Here is a 26,790-nt window from a genome sequence, read left to right as displayed (position 1 = left end):
ACCACACTCCATGGGACACCTGCAGAAAGATGAGAAATCAGACACTGCCCGCAGCACTTTGCCCCCCCCCCCTCCTCTCCTGCTTGAGACAAAGAGAAGGGTGGGGGGGAGGCACTTGGAGAAGAAAAAGTTTAACTCATTACAGTCCTAGATATACAAAATATAGAATAAAATTCACACATCTTTAACAGTCCCCCCTTGAATTTCATTCTCTCCCTAAACCTAACCATCTGTCCCAATGCTCCGACATCCTCTTCACCAGCTTCCACGACAAGACATACCTAGCGAACAGCCTCCCGTGACACTGGATTCGAGCACGGGGAAGTCAGATGATCTTTCCCTAACTGGCGTCGACATTATATGGGGGGACTGGAGGTCATCAATGCTTCTGATTTTCTGGATCGATGTTTTCATACAATTTTTCCATATTCTTTTGAGTCATGATCAACAGTCACACAAGGGAAAACCAGTCTCAACACTTCCTTGAAATCAATCCAATTTTCCTTTTCTTTGAGCTTCACTGTGCATGTGGTCAACAACACTCGGAATGGACCATCAAACCAGGGTTTTAGGACTTTTCTAACGTGTCTTTTATTACCACCCAATCTCCAGATACAAGTGGGTGGGTTCCTGGTACTTTATCAAAACCTGGAAGTGAAGCAAAAACTCGAAAATTTACTTTAGTCAAATGCTTATACAAACTGATCACATAGTCTGTCAGACAACCATGTTGCATCTGGAGCTGCTGTGGGAAATAAAATCCTATCCTAGGGCCTGATCCAAAAAGGACCTTATAGGGACAAAGGCCTGTCTCACAGTTAGGCGTATACCTTACTAAAAGAGGGCTACCAGCAGGCACTCTAAGGCTTTTGAATCTTTAACTTAGTGTCCCGTTCAGTTCCTTTTCCCTACTCTACTGCTGCTTTGTGGATGGTACGAAGCATGTAAGGCCTTTCCTACACCCAAAACCGTCATCATCTCCTGCATCACTTCACCTGTGAAGTGAACACCTGTGTCACTTTCAATGATCTAAGGTACCCCATACCTGCACACAACTTCGGCCATAATCTTCTTTACTTCTTTGGGTACGGTTTTGGCCATCCTGAAAACAAGTCACATATCAATACATACTCATACATGCCCACCTTGTGTATTTGAAGGTAGTATGCAAACGTTGAAACAGATACAAAAAGCAAGATGTGTTTCTTGGGTACCTTAAACACCTTGCCCACGTTGTTGTGGGCACAACTGTTTATCCTTGAGTATGTCTGACTGTTACAGTGCTGAACCCTGGGGCGTACCATATGCTACGTACTAAATCACACATAGCAGTTTTTGTCTGGTGCGTCACTCCATGGGTTGCCTGTGCCATCGTGGATTAGAGGGACCTGGGAAGGTAAAGTTTCCCTTCTTATTTGTAGTCCCCCCTTTTCCATCCACCAGTCCCGGGACTACTTATTTATCTCCCAGAGTGAGGGATATCATTGGGCCAGACTGAATCTGCTAAAAATGTTTAAAAGTAGAGCCGATACTGGATTTCCTGTTTCCTAATCTTGATCTAACTCCCCCCCTTTTCCTGTCTTTGTGTTCTCCTTATAACAAAAAACATGGGTGTCTGTGGGGACGTACAGTGATCCGGGCATGGTCAACATAGAAGACAATCCTCTCGTGTGGTGTGGATGAGGAGTACCACACACAGCACAACACTCTCTCTTCTGGGATCTGGGTCCCACAGACTGTCACGGAACCATGAACCAGACGTACAACAAGGGATAAGTGAAAATAAGAAGGCTTTATTGAAAATAAAGCTGTAAAGCAAAAGTCCAAACGGATGGCGAAACCGAAGCAGAGTCTTTGCGAAGCCAGAGGTCAGGCACCAGAAGGGTAGTCAGACGAAGCCAGGATCAGGAACCAGCAGGGTAGTCAGACGAAGCCAGGATCAGGAACCAGCAGGGTAGTCGGACGAAACCAGGATCAGGAACCAGCAGGGTAGTCGGACGAAACTGGATCAGGAACCAGAAGCAGCAGCAGTCTAGAAGCATGTGAACACAGGAGGACCAAGCAAGGAACTGAAGCCACAGACCTCCTATATATATGAGCTGGGCATCCAGCTCCTCCCAGTGGGAAGGAGGAGCCGCAGGGTGGGAGGCTACAAGAAACCCAGAAACCAAGATGGCCGCCAGCACATGTCAAACGAAGGAGAACAGCAAGAAGGTAAGACCATGACACAGACTCTGCAGGCCCATCATAGGGTGGCAGACTTACTTTTTCCTCACTTCAATGAGGCGTTTGACATCAGGGCTGTAGCAATGCCAAAGGAACACTACCTATGGTTGGCACCACTGAACCACCCAATGCCGCTTGATGTTACTCTGCATTTTGGCTTACAGAAGTATCCAACTTTCCCTATCGCAGAATTAATAGACTGGAAAACACAACAGGACTTCTCATCTTCCATGGGAGTGTCTTATAACTAGGGGATGGGCACAAAGGCTGTCGTTGTCTGTAACGTCCACCCCTATCCTCCTCCCTCCGCTCTGAGTCATCTAAGTCCACCCCCTTCAGTTGGACGCTGTGGTCCTTCTTTTGTCTGTCAGTAATCTGCCAGCTGTCCATTAGAACAGAGCTCTGATGTTTAGCACAACACTTAACATGTAACACGTAACTTCAAACATTGAAACAAACAGATCTGACAATACAGACATGAACACACAAAGGGCCCATAAGAAACTTTTCATTGACTTCGATAAAAAAAAATGTACAGCTTGATCAATGCTGTTGGCACCAATAAAAACCAAAAACTTCCATGAAAAATAAAATAAAACCCTCAATGCGCATATTATTTAAAAAAAACAAATACCGTACTCCATACGCATTCATATACATTTTCATGTACTCATTTTCATTAACAGTTCATAATCAGTCTTCACACATATTCGCCTCAATTACAACTCAAAGCCACACCCATTCACATTCCACTGAATCATTTATGTCTTCCAACCCACATTGTTTCATCCCAAAACTTGCAGCACAGACAAACACAGCTTTCCTGGAAACAGATAGCCACACCACACCCAGAATTGCTGATGGTCTGTCGCTGTAAGACAATATACATGTTATAATCATACAGTCATTTTGTTAAAAGCTGGATTCCCACAGTACACTGCTTGGGAAAGAAGAAAGAAGATTATTGAACAATTCTTTGTCTTCTATAATAATATTACACATATAACATCACTTACTCTGCATGATTCCCTGCCCCCATGATTCCCTCCCCCCTTTCCCTGCTCCTCTTATCTCAGGAATGTTTCTGTATGAAGGTGGGGGGGGGAAATGAATTTCTCTATTTCACAGTTCCTGACCATCTTTTTGTCCCTCCAGTTGCCATAAATCGACTTGCCGCTCGGTGCCATGCCTGTGCTGCACCTAATAATCCTTCCTCATTCAGCTTTCCCTGACACTGCTCTGTTTTCTCACTCGTTAAAACTCCCCATTCAACATCACCGCAGTTCTGATGCCCTCAATCTGTAAGCTCTAACTTCACAGTTTCTTACAGATTTTCATCCCTATTGCCAGCCGGGCGACCTTCTGTCCGGGGCCACACTTTCTCTAACATTCTTTGTCACATTTTAACTTTCAATTCTTCATATCACATCCTATAATCTCCCTCTTTCCTCGCTACTAGCTAGGGGCTGTATTTTCTCCTTCATAATACTGGGACTGGTCCCTCTTAAAACAACAGTATTTCAAACTGACACACACACAAAGCAGAGGAGTGATCAGCACCTTTAGCCCTTTCTTCCGCAGACAAAGGATTCACCCTCCCCACTGGTTTGCTCAAATCTGACTATCACGTCTGACTAGTCAGCCGGGACTCCCCGCACGTCTTCCTCAAAACCAGGGGTCAGGCGGGCTCCGTCGCATCTTCCTGGGGTCAGGTCAGGTAGAGAATATCACCGCAGTCTTCCCCTAGATCAAAAGGTCATGCGGCTCTACGCGTCTTCCTGGTCAGGTCAGCCGGAGTTCCTTTGTCCCACACCTCGGCGCTACAGCGCCCCCTTCCAAACCAGGAGGTTACTGTCCCCTCCCTTTGTCTGTGGTTTTACCGTCTGTGCTCAACTCACTCCTCACATAAATCGCAGACACACACAAAACATATACACACCAGAGTGATCTATGATTTCAGACTATTGGTTCAATAGACTCTAAGCTTTCAGCATTACAGCCGACTACTATACTTACATCAGTACCACCCCACAGCGGACTGAGCTATCTGAGCATGACGAAGTAAATAGCAGAAAGGCAGATGAGATAAAAAAGTTTTCTCACCTTTCTTTGAGGTTGCAATCCTCTCCCCTCTGCTGTTCGTCAAGCTCAGGGGCCCGTCTTGTCAGCTGTTTGATGCTACATTCGCTCAGAGTCCCTTTGTGGTCGCCATTTTGATAAAGACGCCCTAAATTAGGGCATTTTAGATACACTCTGGTGTTCCAGATCAATGTACCCCCCCAGGGGTTAATATCCACGCGTGGCTGAGAGACTAGACGCTGACACAGAAGTTGGTCAAAGCAATCTCTAACTTTTATTACATGGGATAAGCAGTATATACATCTTCAGAAGAGGGCAGTCCTCTCTGAGGCTAAAACATTGTTTCATTGGTCAAAAAGGAAGAAGAGATAAGAGAGAGGAGATAATACACCTGCATCTGCGCACTGGGCCCTACTTTGGAATGTGAACTAATGTAAACATCTGGTTACCATCGCCATTTTGTAATGGCTTCTATTCTAACAATAATACTGCATACGCCATATGTGACACTTCAAAGAGGTGCTTCTCTATAGGCAGTGTATAATATATATCATCAAGTCATATGATTGGTCTACGCATTCCACCACACTCCATGGGACACCTGCAGAAAGATGAGAAATCAGACACTGCCCGCAGCACTTTGCCCCCCCTCCTCTCCTGCTTGAGACAAAGAGAAGGGTGGGGGGGAGGCACTTGGAGAAGAAAAAGTTTAACTCATTACAGTCCTAGATATACAAAATATAGAATAAAATTCACACATCTTTAACACAACCATCACCGTGCCCTGCTCCAACCAATCATCACTCTACTTTGTTCCAACCATCACTGTGCCTTCTCCAACCAACCATGACTGTGCCCCTCCTCTAGCCAACCATCACTGTGGTTGCCCTCCATGCATAATTTGTTAGATAATTCATCCATATGAATATAACAAGCAGTCCTCAGAAATTGAGAAATGTCCTAAGGGCGTGCATGTATTATTTTTTTTATGGGTCAGTGTTGAAAAAAAGTCTCACCTAAAAAAAGCTAAAGTATTTAAAAAAAAATCCACTCCTTGAATTATTGCAATTTATGAATAGTGTAGTGTCCCACTACGTAAAGGTGGGCACTACTAAGGGTCATGTTGCCCCCACCTCCTGTGGGAAATTGCTAATGTGTTTTGTATTGCATTGTAATGCATATTTTTATGTTATTTCCTGTGTACCAGGCCTGCTAGGGGTGTAGTTTCTCCTCCCAAGCTGTAGAGGGAGCTAGGAAAGAGTTAGTCCAGTCCAGGAGGCTAAGTAGCTCAGTCTAGCCTGCCTGAGGTTCCTGAGCAAGAAAAGCTCAGAAGTTAGTCCAGGAGAAGAAGTTCCCTCCTGAAGTTATCCTGCAGCTTTCAAAGTACAGAGCAGTGCTAATTTTAACCAGCAAAGTAGAAAGCTGAAAGGCAGAAGGTTATTTGCAGCAAGTGGATTCATGCCAGAGGAAGGTTCCCCTCCCAAGGATAAAGCCAGCTATTAGACATCCGGGAGAAAGTCAGACAGGATTCTGCAGAAAGTACAGCCTGATCTGTGAGTTTATTCCCTCTGAGTTATCTTGCTAGGATTTTACCTGCCATTTATGTCAAGCCTGCCTGATACCATTATCCTGCATATGGAACTTTATCTAAAGCCTGTAAATAGTTGAACTGTTCAGTAAAAAGGAGTTCTGGTTCACTACAACTGTGTGTACCTCAATTATTCCTACAACAAATCGGTGTGCCACCGTTACCGGCACTGGCGTCACAAACTATAAGGGATCTTGCCACCGGCACACTAAACTTCCAACACCCAGGGCACCTCACCTACCATCCGGCCTGGTCCCTACATACATAGAGTGCCCCAGAGGATCTATGTGCCAGCCTCTCCATCACTGCTGTACACCTGCCCAGGGTCTTCTACAAACTGTGAGTACTAAGAGCAACCGTCGGTCTGCCTATTAACCCGTGACCTCACATTCGCTCCCCCTGAAAGACTGGCGTACTGCAATAGGACCTCAGGAACCCCATCCACTAAGGCCTCGTTCACATCACCGTTTCTCCTTTCCGTTCTCCAGCTCCGTTGAGCAGCTGGAGAACAGAAAGGACGGATTCTGCAGATAACTGAGACCTAACTGAGCGTAACGGAGCCTAAAGACCCCATAGACTATAATGGTGTCTGTTCGGCGTCCGCTCAGAACATGATTTTTGAGCGGAGACGAAAGTCCCCTCTGGTGGCAGTAATGAAGATGACTATGCTGGTTGGTTTAGGCTGCAACTTCCCTTCATGAGGCTTGCACTTACTGTACATATCTGCTAGTCAGTTTACTCGGTGGGATTTCTATAATGTCAGCTACATAACTTCTACAGTAATTCCTGCTGATCTTCCACACGAAATCCCACTGCGGAGAGTCAGCAGCATGTACATCATGTGTGAACCTATCCCAATAGAATTAATGGCAAACTGTAGCAATGAACATAACTGCATAAGGGTACATTCACAAGAACTGACTGCGTGAATCACGTATTGTGGTGTGTACCCATCTACTTGAATGCGTCCGTGATCCGCAATATACAGCAAAAGATGGGACAGGTCCTATCTTTTGCAGTGCGGAGGCACAGACCAAAAAGCCACGGAAACGCTCCCAATCCAGGCCTCTGCTCTGCACCGTATGTTGAGGATTGTGGACCCATTCAAGTCAATGGGTCCGCATCTGTGATACGTGATTCACATGGCGATGTCCATATATTGTGGAACCGCCACTTGCAGTCCACAATAGGTGCTTGGATGCCTACGGTCATGCGAAGGGACCCTAACTGTACATTTTCTTGTAAGAAGGGGTTAGAGCATCTTCAGGCCTCTGAGCCTCTGCAGAGGGGAGTGAGCGCTGTTTTGGGAGGACAGAATACTTACCTTTCTATCCTCCTAGCTGCTCCACTCCTCTGCTGTGTGTGAAGCATCTCCACCTCTGGGTGGACTGACACACCGACGGCTTCACAGACAGCAGAGAAGCGCATCAGCCGGCAGGATGGAATGTTTAGTAAGTATATTCTCCTCCCCGCACAGCGCTCGTTCCCTTCTGCAGAGGCTCCGCTACCACCAGCGAATGAATACATTGGCCACAGCACATTTACAAAATCATACACTCCTAAAGCTGGACCACCAATGAATAAGTGAGACACAGCACAGGCACCGTTAGACAGTTTTGCTTAGCCCTGTCAGTCAATGATGAGGGGGGAGTGTACAGAGCACTAGGGGTGTAGTTGTAACGGTGCTCCAAGAGCTACACCAGCCCCTCGGTGCTCGAACTTCCTAATTTGCAAAAATATAAAAGTTTATAAAGAGAAAAAAAGAGTGTTTCTTCAGGGAGGAACAAAAATACCAAACTTCAAAAAAGCAAAATTTAGCCAACTAAGAGAGGCCATAGGCCTAACTAACTGGGACAAAGTCCTCAAAAATAAAAATACAGCCACAAAATGGGATATTTTAAAAAGTATTCTAAAATCTAATTGTGAGAAGTACATACCTTATGGGAATAAAAGGTTAAGGAACAAGAAACATGTGGATAAATAGGACTGTAAAGAAAGCAATAAATGACAAAAAGAAAGCATTGAAATCACTAAAACAGGAGGGTAGCGAGGAAGCACTGAAAAACTATAAGAAAGAAAATTGAATATGTAAAAAACAAATAAAACTAGAGACCGAGAGATTAATTGCCAAAGAGAGCAAAACTAACCCTAAAATGTTCTTCATTTATATAAATGGTAAAAAGTATAAATTTGAAGGTGTCGGCCCTCTGCAGAGTAATGAGGGGGGAGTTGCAGAGAGCGATGAGGAGAAAGCAAAGCTATTAAATATTTTTTTATCCACTTTATTCACTGAAGAAAATAAACTGTCAGATGAAATGCAGAATGTAAAAGTAAATTCGCCATTAAAAGTTCCCTGTCTGACCCAGGAAGAAGTACAGCAGCGTTTTAAAAAGATTAAAATAGACAAATCGCCAGGACCAGATGGCATACACCCCCGTATCCTAAGAGAATGAAGTAATGTCATAGCCAAACCCTTATTTCTGATATTTAAAGACTCTATACTGACAGGGAGTGTTCCACAGGATAGCAAATGTGGTGCCAATATTCAAAAAGGGTCTAAAAACAGAGCCTGGAAACTATAGGCCGGTAAGTTTAAGGCTACTTTCACACCTGCGTTGGGTGCGGATCCGTCTGGTATCTGCACAGACGGATCCGCACCTATAATGCAAACGCTTGTATCCGTTAAGAACGGATCCGTTTGCATTACCATGAACAAACATTTTGTTCATGATAATGCAAACGGATCCGTTTTGACTTACATTGAAAGTCAATGGGAGGTGGATCTATTTTCAATTGCACCATATTGTGTCAGTGAAAACGGATCCGTCCCCATTGACTTACATTGTAAGTCAGGACGGATTCGTTTGGCTCAGCATCGTCAGGCGGACATCAAAACGCTGCAAGCAGCGTTTTGGTGTCCGCCTCCAGAGCGGAATGGAGGCTGAACGGAGGCAAACTGATGCGTTCTGAGCGGATCCTTATACATTCAGAATACATTGGGGCTAAACTGATCCATTTTGGGACGCTTGTGAGAGCCTTGAAACGGATCTCACGAGCGGACCCAGAAACGCCAGTGTGAAAGTAGCCTAACATCCGTCGTGGGTAAACTGTTTGAAGGTTTTCTAAGAGATGCTATCAAATAACGCCATAACAAAGAAGGAGAAAAGAAGCTCAAAGTACCAAAAATAAATATTTTATTAAGTTATATCAGGACATAATTAAAAATACATGCAAGTGATGCCATCCACATCACATAGACAACACTTCCCCACAAACAAACACATGCTTGAGAGTCGGTGTGAATTACCGTCAATACCCGCATGCGGCATTGTGTATACTTCCCGTCTAAATCAAGTGTCGCATAAAAAGTTTTTGGGCCATATTCATCATCCTGCCATTATTACATTGAATGTATAGACCAGTTATGAATTTTTTGCAAAAAAAATATATTTTTTCTGTATTACAGATATGGAGTTTCATGGGATGAGAGAGGCGTCCTGCAGGATGATGAATATGGCCCAAAAAATTTTTATGCGACACTTGATTTAGACGGGAAGTATACACAATGCCGCATGCGGGTATTGACGGTAATTCACACCGACTGTTAAGCATGTGTTTGTTTGTGGGGAAGTGTTGTCTATGTGATGTGGATGAGTGACTGCACATGTATTATTAGTGCGTTGAGGTGTAGTGCAATAGAAAGATATAATTTATTAGAATATGAGAATAGAAGATGATTCCATATAACAATTTTTTCCCGGGGGGAGAAATGGTCATCTTATGCACAATTTATGCGCCACACGATCTCACGCTACTAGAGTACTGTGCGGACTGATCCGCACCTCAAGAGAGAACATCGGCATGAGCGTTGATATAAAAAGGTAAAAAAAAAAAAAAAAGAATTATTTTTTTAAGATTTTTTTTTTTAAGATTTTTTTTTTTTTGTACCCTGCAGTTGGGTGGTGTTCACACCATCCGTTTTTAAAAAAAAAATAACAAGTTGGATGAATTGCTTTCAATTGCAGCACGCGTCTCTCTATCCTGATGAATTTATTATAGCCAAAGTGATTTTATTGTGATTTTAAAATTCACTTGCACTTTTTATAATATGCCATTGTTTATGTATACTTCAATGTGAAGCTACACCTTATCGGCACAAGCACTTTATATATATATATAGATGTATGAGAATATATACCAAGATCACAATACAAGAAGACACTGGAAATAGTGGAATGGAATGGATCGATTTTTAAAAAAAAAGAACACTTGATTTTGTATCAGCTATCACTTATTGTAATCACTTGATTAAATGATGTTGTACATATGTATTGAAAAGCTGGATATGTATTTAGAAGCCAGCATGTTGTTGGTCTGTGCACTTGGCTTGAGAAGGATCCCGGAAGGGGATTGAAATGTTGCCTATTTTGTGTCACATGTGTGAATAAAGACACTGCGTTTTTTACAAGAAGAGTGCTGCGTTGATTTTCTATGAATATATATATATATATATATATACTACAGAGGACAGTATACGGCTGCAGATGGATTTGGATAAATTGGAGGCTTGGGCAGAGAAGTGGCAGATGAGGTTTAACACTGACAAATGCAAGGTTATGCACATGGGAAGGAGAAATGCAAGTCACCCGTACATACTAAATGGTAAAACACTGGGTAACACTGACATGGAAAAGGACCTAGGAATTTTAGTGAATAGCAAACTAAGCTGTAGAAACCAGTGTCAGGCAGCTGCTGCCAAGGCCAATAAGATAATGGGTTGCATCAAAAGGGGCATAGATGCCCGTGATGATAACATAGTCCTACCACTTTACATACACATCACTAGTCAGACCACACATGGAGTACTGTGTACAGTTCTGGGCTCCTGTGAACAAGGCAGACATAGCAGAGCTGGAGAGGGTCCAGAGGAGGCCAACTAAAGTAATAACTGGAATGGGGCAACTACAGTACCCTGAAAGATTATCAAAATTAGGGTTATTCACTTTAGAAAAAAGACGACTGAGGGGAGATCTAATAACTATGTATAAATATATCAGGGGTCAGTACAGAGATCTCTCCCATCATCTATTTATCCCCAGGACTGTGACGAGGGGACACCCTCTGCGTCTGAAGGAAAGAAGGTTTGTACACAAACATAGAAGAGGATTCTTTACGGTAAGAGCAGTGAGACTATGGAACTCTCTCCCCGAGGAGGTGGTGATGGTGAGTTCACTAAGGCCTCTTTCACACGGGCGAGATTTCCACGCGGGTGCAATGTGTGAGGTGAACGCATTGCACCCGCACTGAATCTGGACCCATTCATTTCTATGGGGTTGTGCACATGAGCGGTGATTTTCGCGCATCACTTGTGCGTTTCGTGAAAATCGCAGCATGCTCTATTTTGTGCGTTTTTCACGCAACGCAGGCCCCATAGAAGTGAATAGAGCTGCGTGAAAATCGCAAGCATCCGCAAGCAAGTGCAGATGCGGTGCGATTTTCACGCATGGTTGCTAGGAGATGATCCGATCATTATTATTTTCCCTTATAACATGGTTATAAGGGAAAATAATAGCATTCTTAAAGAGGACCTTTCACTACTGTACAAACTAAAAACTAACTATATCAGTGGGCAGAGCGGCGCCCAGGGGTCTCCCTGCACTTACTAGTATGTCTGGGCGCCGCTCCGTTCGCCCGGTATAGGCTCCGGTGTCTGCGCTCCCTCTGACTGATTTTTTGTATGAGGCGTGTCCCTTGCTGCAGCGCTGGCCAATCGCAGCGCACAGCTCATAGCCAGGCTATAGACACCGGAGCCTATCCCGGGCGAACGGAGCGGCGCCCAAACATACTAGTAAGTGCAGGGGGACCCCTGGGCGCCGCTCTGCCCACTGATATAGTTAGTTTTTAGTTTGTACAGTAGTGAAAGGTCCTCTTTAATACAGAATGCTTAGTAAAATAGGGCTGGAGGGGTTAAAAAAAAAAGTAAAAATTATTTAACCACTACAGGACCGCCGTACGCAGGATTGCGTCTTTGCGGCGGCCCTGTTATTCCGAGTGGACGCGCCGGCGCGTCATCTCGCGAGACGCGAGATTTCCTGTGAGCGCGCGCACACAGGCGCTCGCGTTCACAGGAACTGCAGGTAATCGAGTGGATCTGCAGCCTGCCAGCGGCGATCATTCGCTGGCAGGCTGTAGATCCGATTTTTTTTTATTTGATTTGTTTTGATAACAGCGTCTAATATACCTGCTACCTGGTCCTCTGGTGGTCCCTTTTGCTTGGATCGACCACCAGAGGACACAGGCAGCTCTGTAAAGTAGCACCAAACACCACTACACTACACCCCCCCTGTCACTTATTAACCCCTGATCACCCATTATAGACTCCCTGATCACCCCCCTGTCACTGATCAACCCCCTGTCATTGATCACCCCCCTGTAAGGCTCCATTCAGACGTCTGTATGTGTTTTGCGGATCCGCGGATCCACAAAACAAATACGGACGTCTGAATGGAGCCTGACAGGGGGGTGATCAATGACAGGGGGGTGATCACCCCATATTAGACTCCCTGATCACCCCCCTGTCATTGATCACCCCCCTGTAAGGCTCCATTCAGACGTCCTTATGTGTTTTGCGGATCCACGGATCCGCAAAACACATACGGACGTCTGAATGGAGCCTTACAGGGGGGTGATCACCCCATATAGACTCCCTGATCACCCCCTTGTAAGGCTCCATTAAGACGTCCGTATGTGTTTTGCGGATCCGCGGACACACGGATCCGCAAAACACATACGGACGTCTGAATGGAGCCTTACAGGGGGGTGATCACCCCATATAGACTCCCTGATCACCCCCCTGTCATTGATCAAATACCAACTTTGTATAAAAAAATGGGAAAAGTTGTCTTTTAGAGAGATATTTCTCTCACCCAGCATGGGTATATGTAGAAAGACACCCCAAAACACATTGCCCAACTTCTCCTGAGTACGGCGATACCACATGTGTGACACTTTTTTGCAGCCTAGGTGGGCAAAGGGGCCCACATTCCAAAAAGCACCTTTAGGATTTCACAGGTCATTTTTTACACATTTTGATTTCAAACTACTTCTCACGCATTAGGGCCCCTAAAATGCCAGCGCAGTATAACTACCCCACAAGTGACCCCATTTGGGAAAGAAGACACCCCAAGGTATTCCGTGAGGAGCATGGCGAGTTCCTAGAATTTTTTATTTTTTGTCACAAATTAGCGGAAAATTATGTTGTTTTTTTTTTCTTACAAAGTCTCATATTCCACTAACTTGTGACAAAAAATAAAAACTTCCATAAACTCACTATGCCCATCACGAAATACCTTGGGGTGTCTTCTTTCCAAAATAAGGTCACTTGTGGGGTAGTTATACTGCCCTGGCATTTTAGGGGCCCTAATGCGTGAGAAGTAGTTTGAAATCAAAATGTGTAAAAAATGCCCTGTGAAATCCTAAAGGTGCTCTTTGGATTGTGGGCCCCTTTGCCCACCTAGGCTGCAAAAAAGTGTCACACATGTGGTATCGCCGTACTCAGGAGAAGTTGGGCAATGTGTTTTGGGGTGTCTTTTTACATATACCCATGCTGGGTGAGAGAAATATCTCTCTAAAAGACAACTTTTCCCATTTTTTTATACAAAGTTGTCATTTGACAGAGATATTTATCTCACCCAGCATGGGCATGTGTAAAAAGACACCACAAAACACATTCCCCGACTTCTCCTGAGTACTGCGATACCACATGTGTGACACTTTTTTGCAGCCTAGGTGGGCAAAGGGGCCCACATTCCAAAGAGCACCTTTAGGATTTCACAGGGCATTTTTTTTACACATTTTGATTTCAAACTACTTCTCACGCATTAGGGCCCCTAAAATGCCAGGGCCGTATAACTACCCCACAAGTGACCCCATTTTGGAAAGAAGACACCCCAAGGTATTTCGTGATGGGCATAGTGAGTTCATGGAAGTTTTTATTTTTTGTCACAAGTTAGTGGAATATGAGACTTTGTAAGGAAAAAAATAAATAAATAATCATTTTCCGCTAACTTGTGACAAAAAATAAAAAGTTCTATGAACTCACTATGCCCATTTCCGAAATGGGGTCATTTGTGGGGTTTTTCTACTGTCTGGGCATTGTAGAACCTCAGGAAACATGACAGGTGCTCAGAAAGTCAGAGCTGCTTCAAAAAGCGGAAATTCACATTTTTGTACCATAGTTTGTAAACGCTATAACTTTTACCCAAACCATTTTTTTTTATCAAAGACATGTAGAACAATAAATTTAGAGAAAAATTTATATAGAAATGTATTTAAAAAAAAAATAATTACAACTAAAAGTGAAAAATTTAATTTTTTTGCAAAAATTTTGGTAAATTTCGATTAATAACAAAAAAAGTAAAAATGTCAGCAGCAATGAAATACCACCAAATGAAAGCTCTATTAGTGAGAAGAAAAGGAGGTAAAATTCATTTGGGTGGTAAGTTGCATGACCGAGCAATAAACCGTGAAAGTAGTGTAGGTCAGAAGTGTAAAAAGTGGTCTGGTCATTAAGGGGGTTTAAGCTAGGGGAGCTGAGGTGGTTAACTCACCTCAACCACTTGTTCGCCAGCCCGGCTTCTCTTCTTTCTTCTTCTTTGCTGTGCAGGAGGAAAAGGACCTGTGGTGACGTCACTGCGCTCATCACATGGTCCATCACATGATCCATCACAACACCGATCCCAAACCCGAACTTCTGTGAAGAAGTTCAGGTTTGGGTACCAAACATGCCGATTTTTCTCACGCACGTGCAAAACGCATTAAAATGTTTTGCACTAGCACGGAAAAATCGCGCATTTTCCCGCAACGCACCCGCATCTTATCCGGCCCAAATCCATGACGCCCGTGTGAAAGAGGCCTAAAAGAGTTCAAGAGGGGCCTGGATGTATTTCTGGAGCGTAATAATATTACAGGCTATAGCTACTAGAGAGGGGTCGTTGATCCAGGGAGTTATTCTGATTGCCTGATTGGAGTCGGGAAGGAATTTTTTATTCCCCTAAAGTAGGGAAAATTGGCTTCTACCTCACAGGGTTTTTTGCCTTCCTCTGGATCAACTTGCAGGATGACAGGCCGAACTGGATGGACGGATGTCTTTTCTCGGCCTTATAAACTATGTTACTATGTATAGTTTGAATCAGCATGATCAACCCTACCAGACAACGTGCCTGGTTTATTAGGGTTGATCATGCTGACAGAGGCTCTTTCATGGAAATCTCCATAGACTACTTCAAGTGGAGAAGATTCTGTTTTTCAGTATGATTTATGCATAGTTACATACTAATGTAGAATTTGCCACCACTACGTCATAGATTAACGAAAGACAAACTGCTATATGTCAGCACAATCAGGATTTTACTTCTAACGAAAAATATCTCAAAACCCTGACGTCAGAGCCTCCGGCAGAGTGGAGGTTGCTATGTGATCCTGGTGATGGAGTGTTTGCCGGAGATGATGGCTCATTACCTGTGTGACGTGATTCTGCATGAGCTGCCAATTTCACGGGGGCCATTGGCTTTAATGGAACCCTAGGGTTTTGTGAATCTAGGGGTCATGATATAAACATTAACCCTATAACTAACAGACCTTTATGTCTTGTAGAACTATAAGTCCAAACATCACCAGGTAAGGCTACTTTCACACTAGCGTTCAGAGCGGATCCGTCTGGAGTCTTCCCAGACGGATCCGCTCATATAATGCAGACTTGGGATCCGTTCAGAATGGATCCGTCTGCATTATATTGTAGAAAAAATTCTAAGTGTGAAAGTTGTTCAGACGGATCCGTCCAGACTTTACATTGAAAGTCAATGGGGGACGGATCCGTTTGAAAATTGAGCCATATTGTGTCAACTTCAAACGGATCCGTCCTTGCTGAGCGGAGCGGAGGCTGAACGCTGCCAGACTGATGCATTCTGAGCGGATCCGCATCCACTCAGAATGCATTAGGGCAGTACGGATGCGTTCGGGGCCGCTTGTGAGCCCCTTCAAACGGAGCTCACAAGCGGAGCCCCGAACGCTATTTGTGAAAGTAGCCTAAGGGTATGTTGTAGGTATTTTAGAACAATAGATCTCTCCACATTACAATGCTCCACAAAGCATTTTGGGGAATAGGTCTGCTGTGTGGGACCTGTGGCCCTCATGACCACAGTAAGTAGTGAGATTTCCCAGACAACAGCACTGCGGAGTCCATTTTCCATTGACTGTAATTGCGTTCCTAGAAAGCGCTACGGCTGATGTGACGTGAGCGCAGCCCAATGTTCTGGTGTCAGGGGAAACAATGGTTAGCCATGTTGGATTTCCCATGGGAGATTAACAGCGACAGAAATGTCTGGTAGCAAACTGTCTGCTTCTCCTTATTGAACTAGTAGAGAGACATTCTGACTGCTGTCTTATGTGTCTCCATGGTAACAGACAACAAACAAACCCTGTGTAGTCTGATCCAGAAGTCATATTCCATGCCATCCGTCCCCTACTTTACAGAGATAGAATATACCAGCAGGTTGTTGCGTATCTGAGAAAAATGAGGGTAAGGGCTCGTTCACACGATCGTCGGTGTCCATTTGCGGATCCGCAATACACGGGAGCAGTTCCGTTGTCATTCTACATCACGGATGCGGACCCATTCAATTTAATGGGTCCGCAAATCCGGAGATGCGGAACGGAAGCACGGAACACTACGGAAGCACTACGGAGTGCTTTCTGGGGCTCCGTTCCGTGCCTCCACACCGCAAAAAAGATAGAACATGCTCTATCTTTTTGCGGAACGGAGGGATCGCGGACCCATTCAAGTGACTGGGTCTGCGATCCCCATGCGCCTGCCCCAAGGAAGGTGCCCATGCATTGCGGACCACAACGGTCGTGTGAACGAGCCCTAAGTGTGCACAAAGGGGTAGGGCCAGCCCTGGAAAGCTAAGGGGCTAGGCCCTGCATATGTGTGCACTGAAGCCCTCAACTCCATTTTTTTTTTTCTCAGGAACCATTTTAATCAGAAGGATTAACCCTACCAGGCAGTATGAGTTGAGCCTGCTGACAGGTGCACTGTAAGTACTGCTCTGTGAACTTGTGACCAGCAGTGTTATAATGACTGCACCTCCTGTGACTGTACCCAAAGGGGCCCACTGGTGGCAGGACAAAAGTATTCAGATCCAGGGGCTGGTTTTCAAAATCCAGAACATTTTTTATGGCACAACCCCTTGGTCCATTTGGGACACTGGGATATGCCATCAATGTCAGATAGGTGCCAGTTCCTCCTCTGGGACCCGCTCCTATCTAGAGAATGGATCCTTTAAAGTGAAGGGGAGCACACAGCGCATGTGCGGCATCAGAGGTCGCAAAAACGCCTGTACAAGCATCATAGACGCCTGTTCAGGCCATTTTACTCCCTGGAAAAAGACTCATCAGTATTTTTACCCATGGTCTTTTTCTAGTCAGAAGCGCTGTATCTGAAGCTGCCGAGAAGCCCCGCCCCTCACAGATCTCTCTCACAGGAACAGCTCCAGAGTCTGGACTAAACACTACATTGTGGTTACAGGACCTGTGGTGATGTCACAGTCATGTGATCAGCCGTGTGTGTGGGAGGAGTTAAGGGAACACAGGCTCCATGTAGGACTGTGCTGGTGGAGAATGCAGAGGTACTTTTATGTATGGAACAGTGGCGTAACTACCAGGGAAGCAGGGGAAGCAGCTGCTTCGGGGCTTCCCGGCAGCGTGTGTGACAGTTTATTTTCAAGTTCGTTAAATATCGATGTCTTACTGTTCAGGGGCCCTTCACAGCAGCTGACCAGGCCCCCTCGCTAATGTGATCTAATCTTACTTTCTCCTAAAGTCTTCTGATGTGTCTGGGATTCGAACCCACAACCTCCAAAGTATCAGTGTATCAGAGGCAAAGCATTTACCCTCACAACCATAAAGGCTGCATTACAACTGATTGAAAAAAAATGAGACTTCTACTGTTATAGCTGGCTAAGTGTACATCTATACACATGACAGCTGCCCCAACACACCCAGCACTGCTATATCTCTATATGACAGCTGTCCCAGCACACTCAGCTCTGCTATATCTCTATATATGAGCAGCTGTCATGTGTATAGATGTACACTTAGCCAGCTATAACAGTAGAAGTGTCAGATTTTTTCAATCAGCAGCAAGGCTTCTCTTATGGTCTTGTGGTTAGATGCTTTACAAGGGGGTATTTTTGCAATGTCACATTATAAGGAGAATTATTACTACTGGGGGGGCATTATGGTGGGCTTTATTACTCCCCCATGGTATGACCCCCTAGTAGCAGCACCAGCCTCTCCCTGCCCTGCGACCCGACTGCCCCTTCTCCAAATCCTTATTATGAAATCTTTCTCATTAGGATAAAGCACAACATCAGCTCCGCCGAGCCCCCGGCCAAAGTGTTGAAGTGGTTTCTGAGATCCCCAAGGGTCAAGTAACTGTAAGTTTTCATGTGAAATATGTTTATGTTATACACATATTGCATCCACTGTGCCCCACAATATACAGTATACCGCTACACTGTGCCAAAGGAGTGGGGTTTACACAGGAGGAGGCAGGTGCGAAGCGCGCTGGGGGGGCCCTTAGAAATATTTGCTGTGGGGCCCAGTCACTTCTAGTTACGCCCCTGGTATGGAAGGAGTGTATAAAGCAGGGCTATGTCAGTGTAACCAATCTATTGTACAGTTTTCTGTGTGTAATGTGCACACAGTAGTTCTATCTGTGTAATGGACATGTAGCAGAGCTGTGTGTGCAATGTGTACATGGTAAACTGTCTGTGTAATGGGCATGTGGTAGAGCTGTGTATGTAATATGTATATAGTAGTGTCAGGTGGGCACTGTGTATGGCAGCTTCAGGTGGGCCTTGTGTATGGCAGTGTCAGGCGGACGCTGTGTATGGCGTCGTCGGGTGGGCCCTGTGCCCTGTGTATGGCGTTATCGGGTGGGCCCTGTGTATGGCGTCGTCGGGTGGGCCCTGTGTATGGAGTTATTGGGTGGGCCCTGTGTATGGAGTCATCGGGTGGGCCCTGTATATGGAGTCATCGGGTGGGCCCTGTGTATGGAGTCATTGGGTGGGCCCTGTGTATGGCGTCGTCGGGTGGGCCCTGTGTATGGAGTCCTTGGGTGGGCCCTGTGTATGGAGTCATCGGGTGGGCCCTGTGTATGGCGACGTTGGGTGGGCCCTGTGTATGGCGTCGTCGGGTGGGCCCTGTGTATGGCGTCGTCGGGTGGGCCCTGTGCATGGCGGCGTCAGGTGGGCCCTGTGCATGGCGGCGTCAGGTGGGCCCTGTGTATGGCAGCGTCGGGTGGGCATTAAAATGTCTGCACTGCGCACAAAATTCGGTAAGTCCGAGTCTCACTTCGGGCTTCGATTCTACAACTTTAAAAACATTTTAAAACAGCAATCCGAAGTCGGCTTAGGTATCACCTGGTACCTTGGTACCTAAGCCGACTTTTAAAATGTTTTTAAAGTTGTAGAATCAAAGACTGAAGTTCTTCAGTGAATTCTTGCAAGACTTCGGACTTAACAAATTTAGCCTCCGTGCAGCGAATACATTTTAATGCTGTACGGAGACAGGTCTCCGTACGGCGTTGAAACAAAGTTGTGGAACGAATCAACTTTGGATCTGAAGCGCAATTCGCTTACCCCTAATTGCAACCAAAGCCTAACAAGGTCCACCATGGCTGTATGTTATTGCATAGCCCAATAGAAAGCCTGTTAGTTGTAGACTGACAGGATAAAGCCTCATTCACACGTAAGTGTTTGATCAGTGATTTCCATCAGTGATTGTGAGCCAAAACCAGGTCTGGAGCCTCCACAGACATCAGGTATAAGGGAAAGATCTGCACCTGTTCTGTGTTTAGAGCCACATCTGGTTTTGGCTCATAATCAAGGATGGAAATCACTGACCGAACACTGACGAGTGAATGAGGCATAAAGGTATAATGATATACGCATCATGTCAGTGATCAAATAATCGCCATGTGAAATCCCCTGGCAATTGCGGACAAGAATAGGACATGCTCTATTTTCTTGCGGAGCCGCTGCCCGGAAGTTCGGTGCCGAAGCCCGGAAGTTCGGGGCCGTGCTCTGGAAATGCGGATGCGGAGAGCACATAGTGTGCTCTCCGCATCTCTTTCGGCCCCATAGAGAATGAATGGGTCCGCACCCGTTCCCGATATTGCGGAACGGATGCGTACCCATTTGCGGACGTGTGAATGGACCCTTAGGCACCAATGCTCCCAAGCCCCACTCATTTCTGTGGCCAGCCCCTCTCTCGCTGCTGTGATTGACAGGACCAGGCAGTGGCAAATCAGCCAGGAAGGGGTTAAGCACGGAAATGTGTAGAGCTTGGGTGCAACAAGAGCAATGGTGATGCCCTCATTGCACCAAAGGCCTACTTTACATATAAAGAAAATGTATTTTATCTTGGGAAAGGAGCCTCGGATCAACAAAAGAAAAACTGTGTTTTAATCAGGAGAACCACAGCTAGTTAGGGAGGTCGCTGGTGACAGAGTCCCTTTAATAATATTTATTCAAAAAATTACACAGTTATAAAAAATTGCCTTTATTTTATAAAAGTAGTAAAAAAATACACATAATCATATTTTTTGCATTAGACATTCTATTGTGCAAAAGCAGAAAACTGTAATCATACAAAGCGAATAATCTGTCAGCAGATTTGTACCTATGACACTGGCCGACCTGTTCCATGTGCACTTGGCAGCTGAAGACATCTGTGTTGGTCCCATGTTCATATGTGCCCGGATTGCTGAGAAAAATGATGTTTTAATATATGCAAATGAGCCTCTAGGAGCAACGGGGGCGTTGCCATTACACCTTAGCTTTCTCTGCAACTGTCAGCCCTCTCCACTTTGATTTACAGGGCCAGGTGTTATGATATTTCCACATTAAAGTGGAGAAGGGGCGGCCGTTGCAGAGAGAGCACAGCCTCTAGGTGTAATGGTAACGCCCCCGTTGCTCCTAGAAGCTCATTTGCATATATTAAAACATTTTTCTCAGCAATGCGGCCACATATGAACATGGGACCAACAGAGATGTCTTCAGCTGTCAAGTGCACATGTAACAGGTCAGCCGGTTTCATAGGTACAAAACTGCTGACAGATGCCGTTTAACGTGTTATGCTGCAAGCAAAATCAATGGCAGAAATCAAAGCCTTACACTGCTGAGACCAGTGATTGGTTGCAATGGTATGCGGGATGTTACCGCTGTAGCCACAACAATATGTCACTGGCTGAAGCCAGGGAAGAGAACTGCGCAGTGGTGCTGAATTGGGGGGACTGGGTAGGTAAGTGTGAGGTTGTTTATTATTTTGACAGGCGCCCAGCAGTTCAGTGATATAAACAATATCTTAGACAATCCCTTTAAGGGGTTACAGGAGCATTTTTGGTAACATTATATTACGTAGGTGCTATTTTTGGTATACGTTTTAAAGTGGTATGTGCAATGTAATCAGCTGAGTGTGTAAGTGTAAGCAATCCTGGAAAATCCACAAGATTGCTGCAGTCACACATGGCAGATTGCCGTTGTATGCAACTACGGAAGTTTGCTGTTTGGAAACGTATTTTCCGGCTAACAGTGCAAATAACGTGTTCTCTAATGGAGTGGTAACCTCTGAAGATACAAAGACATTGTACTGTGTAAACAAGTACTTGCTCCTGACCCTTCTGAGAAGTCAGCGGCTGTATACAGTAGGATAAACAAGCATCATTACTCTTCTAATGACATGTTATTCAGGCTGTCACTTACACACTGCGCTGTAAATCATGGCTCAGTGATGTGAGTAATTCACAGCAAATATTGTAACTAGGCTACCTGCTCCAGAAGATTGGTCCAGCTATTAGAATGATTACCTTCTTACAATGTAAATTCTATAAACACCATTGTATTGATTTTTTTAATTGTTTGTTGCTTTATAAATGCAAAATTAAGCAACTTTCTAAATAGTTTTCATTAAAAAAAATATATAATTTCCATTTTTGCTTCTGCAGAATATGTGTAACTCCTTCACCTAGCTGGAGATGCTGCTGAATCTGACCTAAATCCATGACAGCACTGTCCCTCTCTCTTCTCTCAGTGTTAGGGTACCTTTACACAAATTTTAGGGCAATTATAACACATGATGAAGACAAGAAATTGGTTCCAACCTGGCAAAATATGTAAATGTTGTAAATGGTCAAGAAAGTCCAATTTCATCATTGGTAAGATCAGTCTGATTAGCGAGAAATCTGTGTGTAAACCTGGAGAAAGCAGCAGTGAGGGGGAGGATTTTTCACATGGCAGATGAGAATGTAGAGGGGGATAGGATCTAAGAAGGGCAGTTCACACAGGCTGAAATAAGGGAGGAAAGCACACACAAGGCGTTTGGCAGGAGGAGAATTATACAGGTTGTGTACAAGTGTAGAGAGAAAGCAGAGCATCCATGCCAAACTCTGTTGGGGGAGGAGAATCACACGCTCCTCAGAATTATTGACTGTTAGTACAAGTGAAGGGGTTTCCCTAATGGGCTGTAAGAGGCAAAATCACTCCAGGAATTAAGCTATACTGTACATGAGAGCTAGTGAAAGCAGAGGCATCCTGGATGCACAGAATTCACAAGAAACATGTTTTACTGGGAGGGGCATGTCCACACGAGGAAAGTCTGAACCTAGGAGCAGGTTGTAAACCTCATACAAGGGGGTTTCAAAATGAATGAAGGAATGAAGAATGCAGGTTGAAAGTTAGTGTACTTTTTTTTTTTTTTTTTACTTAAGGAGGACCTACTACCACAACAGGCAGCATCTGCAGATAGCATTTTATAGAGCAGATGGAACTGAGCAGATTGATGTATAGTTTTGTGGAAACAGATACAGTAATATTTGTAATTTATACATTTAAACCTCTGCTCTTTCTTTACTTAAGATTGCCTCCATATACAACTATCAGTGACTGACAGCTATCTCTGTATACACACTTACACAGAAATTGCTATCAATCCTTGATAAAACCTCCCCCATTTATAACTATCAGTGACTGACAGCTATCTCTGTATTCACACTTACACAGAGAATGCTATCAGTCACTGATAACACCTCCCTATGTACAACTATCAGTGACTCACAGCCATCTTTGTACACACACTTACATAGAGAATGCTATCAGTCACTGATAACACCTCCCTGTGTACAACTGTCAGTGACTGACAGCTATCTCTTTATACACACTTACACAGAGAATGCTATCAATCACTGATAACACCTCCCCATGTACAACTATAAATGACTCACAGCCATCTTTGTATACACACTTACATAGAGAATGCTATCAGTCACTGATAACATCTCCCCGTATACAACTATCAGTGACTGACAGTTATTTCTGTATACACACTTACACAGAGAATGCTATCAATCACTGATAAAACCTCCCCCATTTATAAGTATCAGCGACCGACAGCTATCTCTGTGTACACACTTACACAGACAATGCTATCAATCACTGATAACACAACCCCTCCTGTACAGCTATCAGCGACTGACAGTTTTATCTGTATGCACATTTACACAGAGAATGCTATCAATCAATGATAACACCTCCCCTGTGTACAACTATTAGTGACAGGCAGCTATCTCTGTATACACACTTACACAGAGAATGCTATCAATCACTAATAACATCTCCCACATGTACAACTGAAGCCAGAAAGAGCAGAGATATAAATGTATAAAATACAAATTTTACTGAAACTTTTCTCCCAAAACTATATAATCAAATTGCTCAGCTTCTGCTGCTCTGTAACATTGTGCCTGCATATTGCACTGTATTTAGTGCCCATCTCAGACATTGATGATACTTAGCTAGGATATGCCATTGATATCAGATAGGTGCAGATCCCAACTCTGGGAACCACTCCTATCACCAAAAATGTGCCCTCAAACTGAAATACGGCACACTGCAGTATGCACATGCACAGAATGACTACGTATAGACGACGTATCCTTAATATTGTTAGGCAAGCAAAGCAGGAAAGGGAGGTGGATGTTATTGTCCATCTTGGGACAAATGATCTGTCTTGCAATGAGGTTTCAAAGGTGAAAGAAGCTTTTCACACACTTGGAAATGATATACAGGAGGTTGCATCAACTGTTTCATTCTCTGCAGTTTTGCCTGTGCATAACCTTCAGCATGACAGGAATATGCACATTAAGGAATGCAATGTATGGCTTGGTGAATGGTGTCTGAACCAAGGGTTTGGCTTTGTGTCTCATGTTAGCTCTTGTTGGAATGGAAAAGAACTGTACAAGAAAGATGGTTTGCATCTTTCTCTCAAGGGAACGAATGTCCTCAGTGAACAGTTCCAAGTATTTGCTAAGGAGCATTTAAACTAGGAAAGGGGGGCAAAAGAGTGATAATCCAGCAGTCCGACTGCCCCTCGGAACAATGCCAGAAGATGCCAGTAGCACAAAGGTTAAGAAATGACAAGCTCAGATTCTTGTCTACAAATGCTCGCAGTTTAGGGAATAAGATCAATGAACTTGAGGCTTTAATGGCATCTGAGAATATAGATTTAGTGGCTGTTACTGAGACGTGGTTCAGTGGGAGTAATGACTGGGATATAACAATACCAGGGTTCTCTCTATATAGGAAAGACAGAGAAGGCAAGAAGGGGGAGAGGTGGCCCTGTATGTGAAAGATAGCATAAAATCTAATTTGATACAAGTTAGCGAGAACAATTTAGAGTCAGTTTGGGTTACCTTGCAGCTTGATAATCATAAGGTAACCCGTGTAGGTGTGATATATAGACTACCTAGCCAAGTCAAAGAATTAGATGATCTACTAGTTGAGGAAATAGCTAAAACGACATTGAAGGCGGAAGTTATCATTATGGGAGACTTTAATCTTCCTGATGTAAACTGGAAAACCAAAATAGCTAGTTCTGCCATGAGTACAGATATTCTAAATTCCCTACTGGGATTATCTCTACAGCAAGTAGTTGAGGAGCCAACCCGGAAGGAGGCCATTTTAGATTTAGTATTCACAAATGGGAATTTGGTATCTGATATTACTGTAGGGGAAAGCTTGGGATCTAGTGATCACCAGTCAGTGTGGTTTACTATAAGTACACACCACACAAAAACAAAAGTTTTAGATTTTAGAAAAACTGACTTTTCTAAAATTAGATTAGTGGTATACGAGTCCCTATCAGATTGGAACAGTTTCAATGGAGTCCAGGAGAAATGGGACTACTTAAAAGTGGCACTATTGAAGGCAACAGAAAATTGCATTAGGTTTGTCAGTAAAAGCAAAAAAAGGAAGAGACCACTGTGGTACTCAGCAGAAGTGACAAAAATCATTAAAAACAAAAAGATAGCTTTTAGTAATTATAAAAAAAAAAAAAACGAGGATGACAGGCAAATTTATAAGATTAGGCAGAGAGAGGCCAAACAAGTTATAAGAGCTTCTAAAGCACAGGCAGAAGAGAAATTAGCTCAGTCAGTGAAAAAAGGCGATAAGACATTCTTCAGATACATAAATGAAAAAAAAGAAACCAAAACAAGGAATTATTAAATTAAAAACAAAAGAAGGAAGGTATATGGAAGAAGATAAAGAACTAGCTGACTGCCTCAATAAATACTTCTGTTCAGTTTTTACAAAGGAAAATGAAGGAAAAGGACCTCAGTTAGGAAAGAAGACTAATGAATCTTTTGATGCATGTGTCTTTACAGAGGAAGAGGTTCTAAGTCAGCTGTCTAAAATTAATACAAATAAGTCACAGGGACCTGATAGGATACACCCAAAGTTTTTAAAAGAGCTCAGTGGCGAAATAGCAAAACCATTAACAGATTTATTTAACCAATCACTGGCAACAGGAGTCATCCCAGAAGATTGGAAATTAGCAAATGTTGTGCCCATTCACAAGAAAGGTAGTAGGGAGGAATTGGGCAACTATAGGCTAGTAAGCCTGACATCAATAGTGGGGAAATTAATGGAAACCATACTTAAGGAGAGGATTGTGGAACATCTAAAATTCCATGGATTGAAAGATGAAAAACATCATGGGTTTACTTCAGGGAGATCATGTCAAACTAATCTTATTGATTTTTTGGATTGAATGACTAAAATAATAGATGACGGAGGTGCAGTAGACATTATCTAGACTTTAGTAAGGCTTTTGATACTGTCCCACATAGAAGGCTTAGCAATAAATTACAGTCTTTGTGCTTGGACTCCCATATTGTTGAATGGATTAGGCAGTGGCTGAGGGACAGACAACAGAGGGTTGTAGTCAATGGAGTATATTCAGACCATGGTCTTGTTACCAGTGGGGTACCTCAGGGATCTGTTCTGGGACCCATATTGTTTAATATCTTTATCAGCGAAATTGCAGAAGGCCTCGATGGTAAGGTGTGTCTTTTTGCTGATGACACAAAGATTTGTAAAAGGGGTGATGTTCCTGGAGGGATACACCAAATGGAAAAGGATTCAGGAAAACTAGAGGTAGGACTAGGAAAACTAGGTAGGCAGACAATGTCATAGAGCAGCAGGAAATGCTAGCAGAATGCTTGGGTGTATAGGGAGAGGCATTACCAGTAGAAAGAGGGAGGTGCTCATGCCGCTCTACAGAGCACTAGTGAGACCTCATTTGGAGTATTGTGCTCAGTACTGGAGACCATATCTCCAGAAGGATATTGATACTTTGGAGAGAGTTCAGAGAAGAGCTACTAAACTAGTACATGGATTGCAGGATAAAACTTACCAGGAAAGATTAAAGGACCTTAACATGTATAGCTTGGAAGAAAGACGAGACAGAGGGGATATGATAGAAACTTTTAAATACATAAA

The 26,790-nt window shown here is 43.9% G+C and overlaps 1 long non-coding RNA gene across 1 annotated transcript; it reads right to left on the bottom strand.

The window, feature by feature from the left end:
* Positions 1 to 965: 965 nt before the first annotated feature.
* LOC120986177 lies at positions 966 to 20,996 on the bottom strand. The gene is made up of 4 exons (XR_005775648.1): positions 20,858 to 20,996; positions 7,243 to 7,246; positions 3,855 to 3,860; positions 966 to 978 (listed from the first exon to the last, which is right to left on the bottom strand). It is a non-coding gene; the product is annotated as an uncharacterized LOC120986177 (long non-coding RNA).
* Between the last annotated feature and the right edge of the window lie 5,794 nt (positions 20,997 to 26,790).

Source organism: Bufo bufo, chromosome 1 (assembly GCF_905171765.1).
Source record: "Bufo bufo chromosome 1, aBufBuf1.1, whole genome shotgun sequence".
Taxonomy (NCBI): Eukaryota; Metazoa; Chordata; class Amphibia; order Anura; family Bufonidae; genus Bufo; species Bufo bufo.
This window is presented reverse-complemented; position numbering and strand designations above follow the sequence as displayed.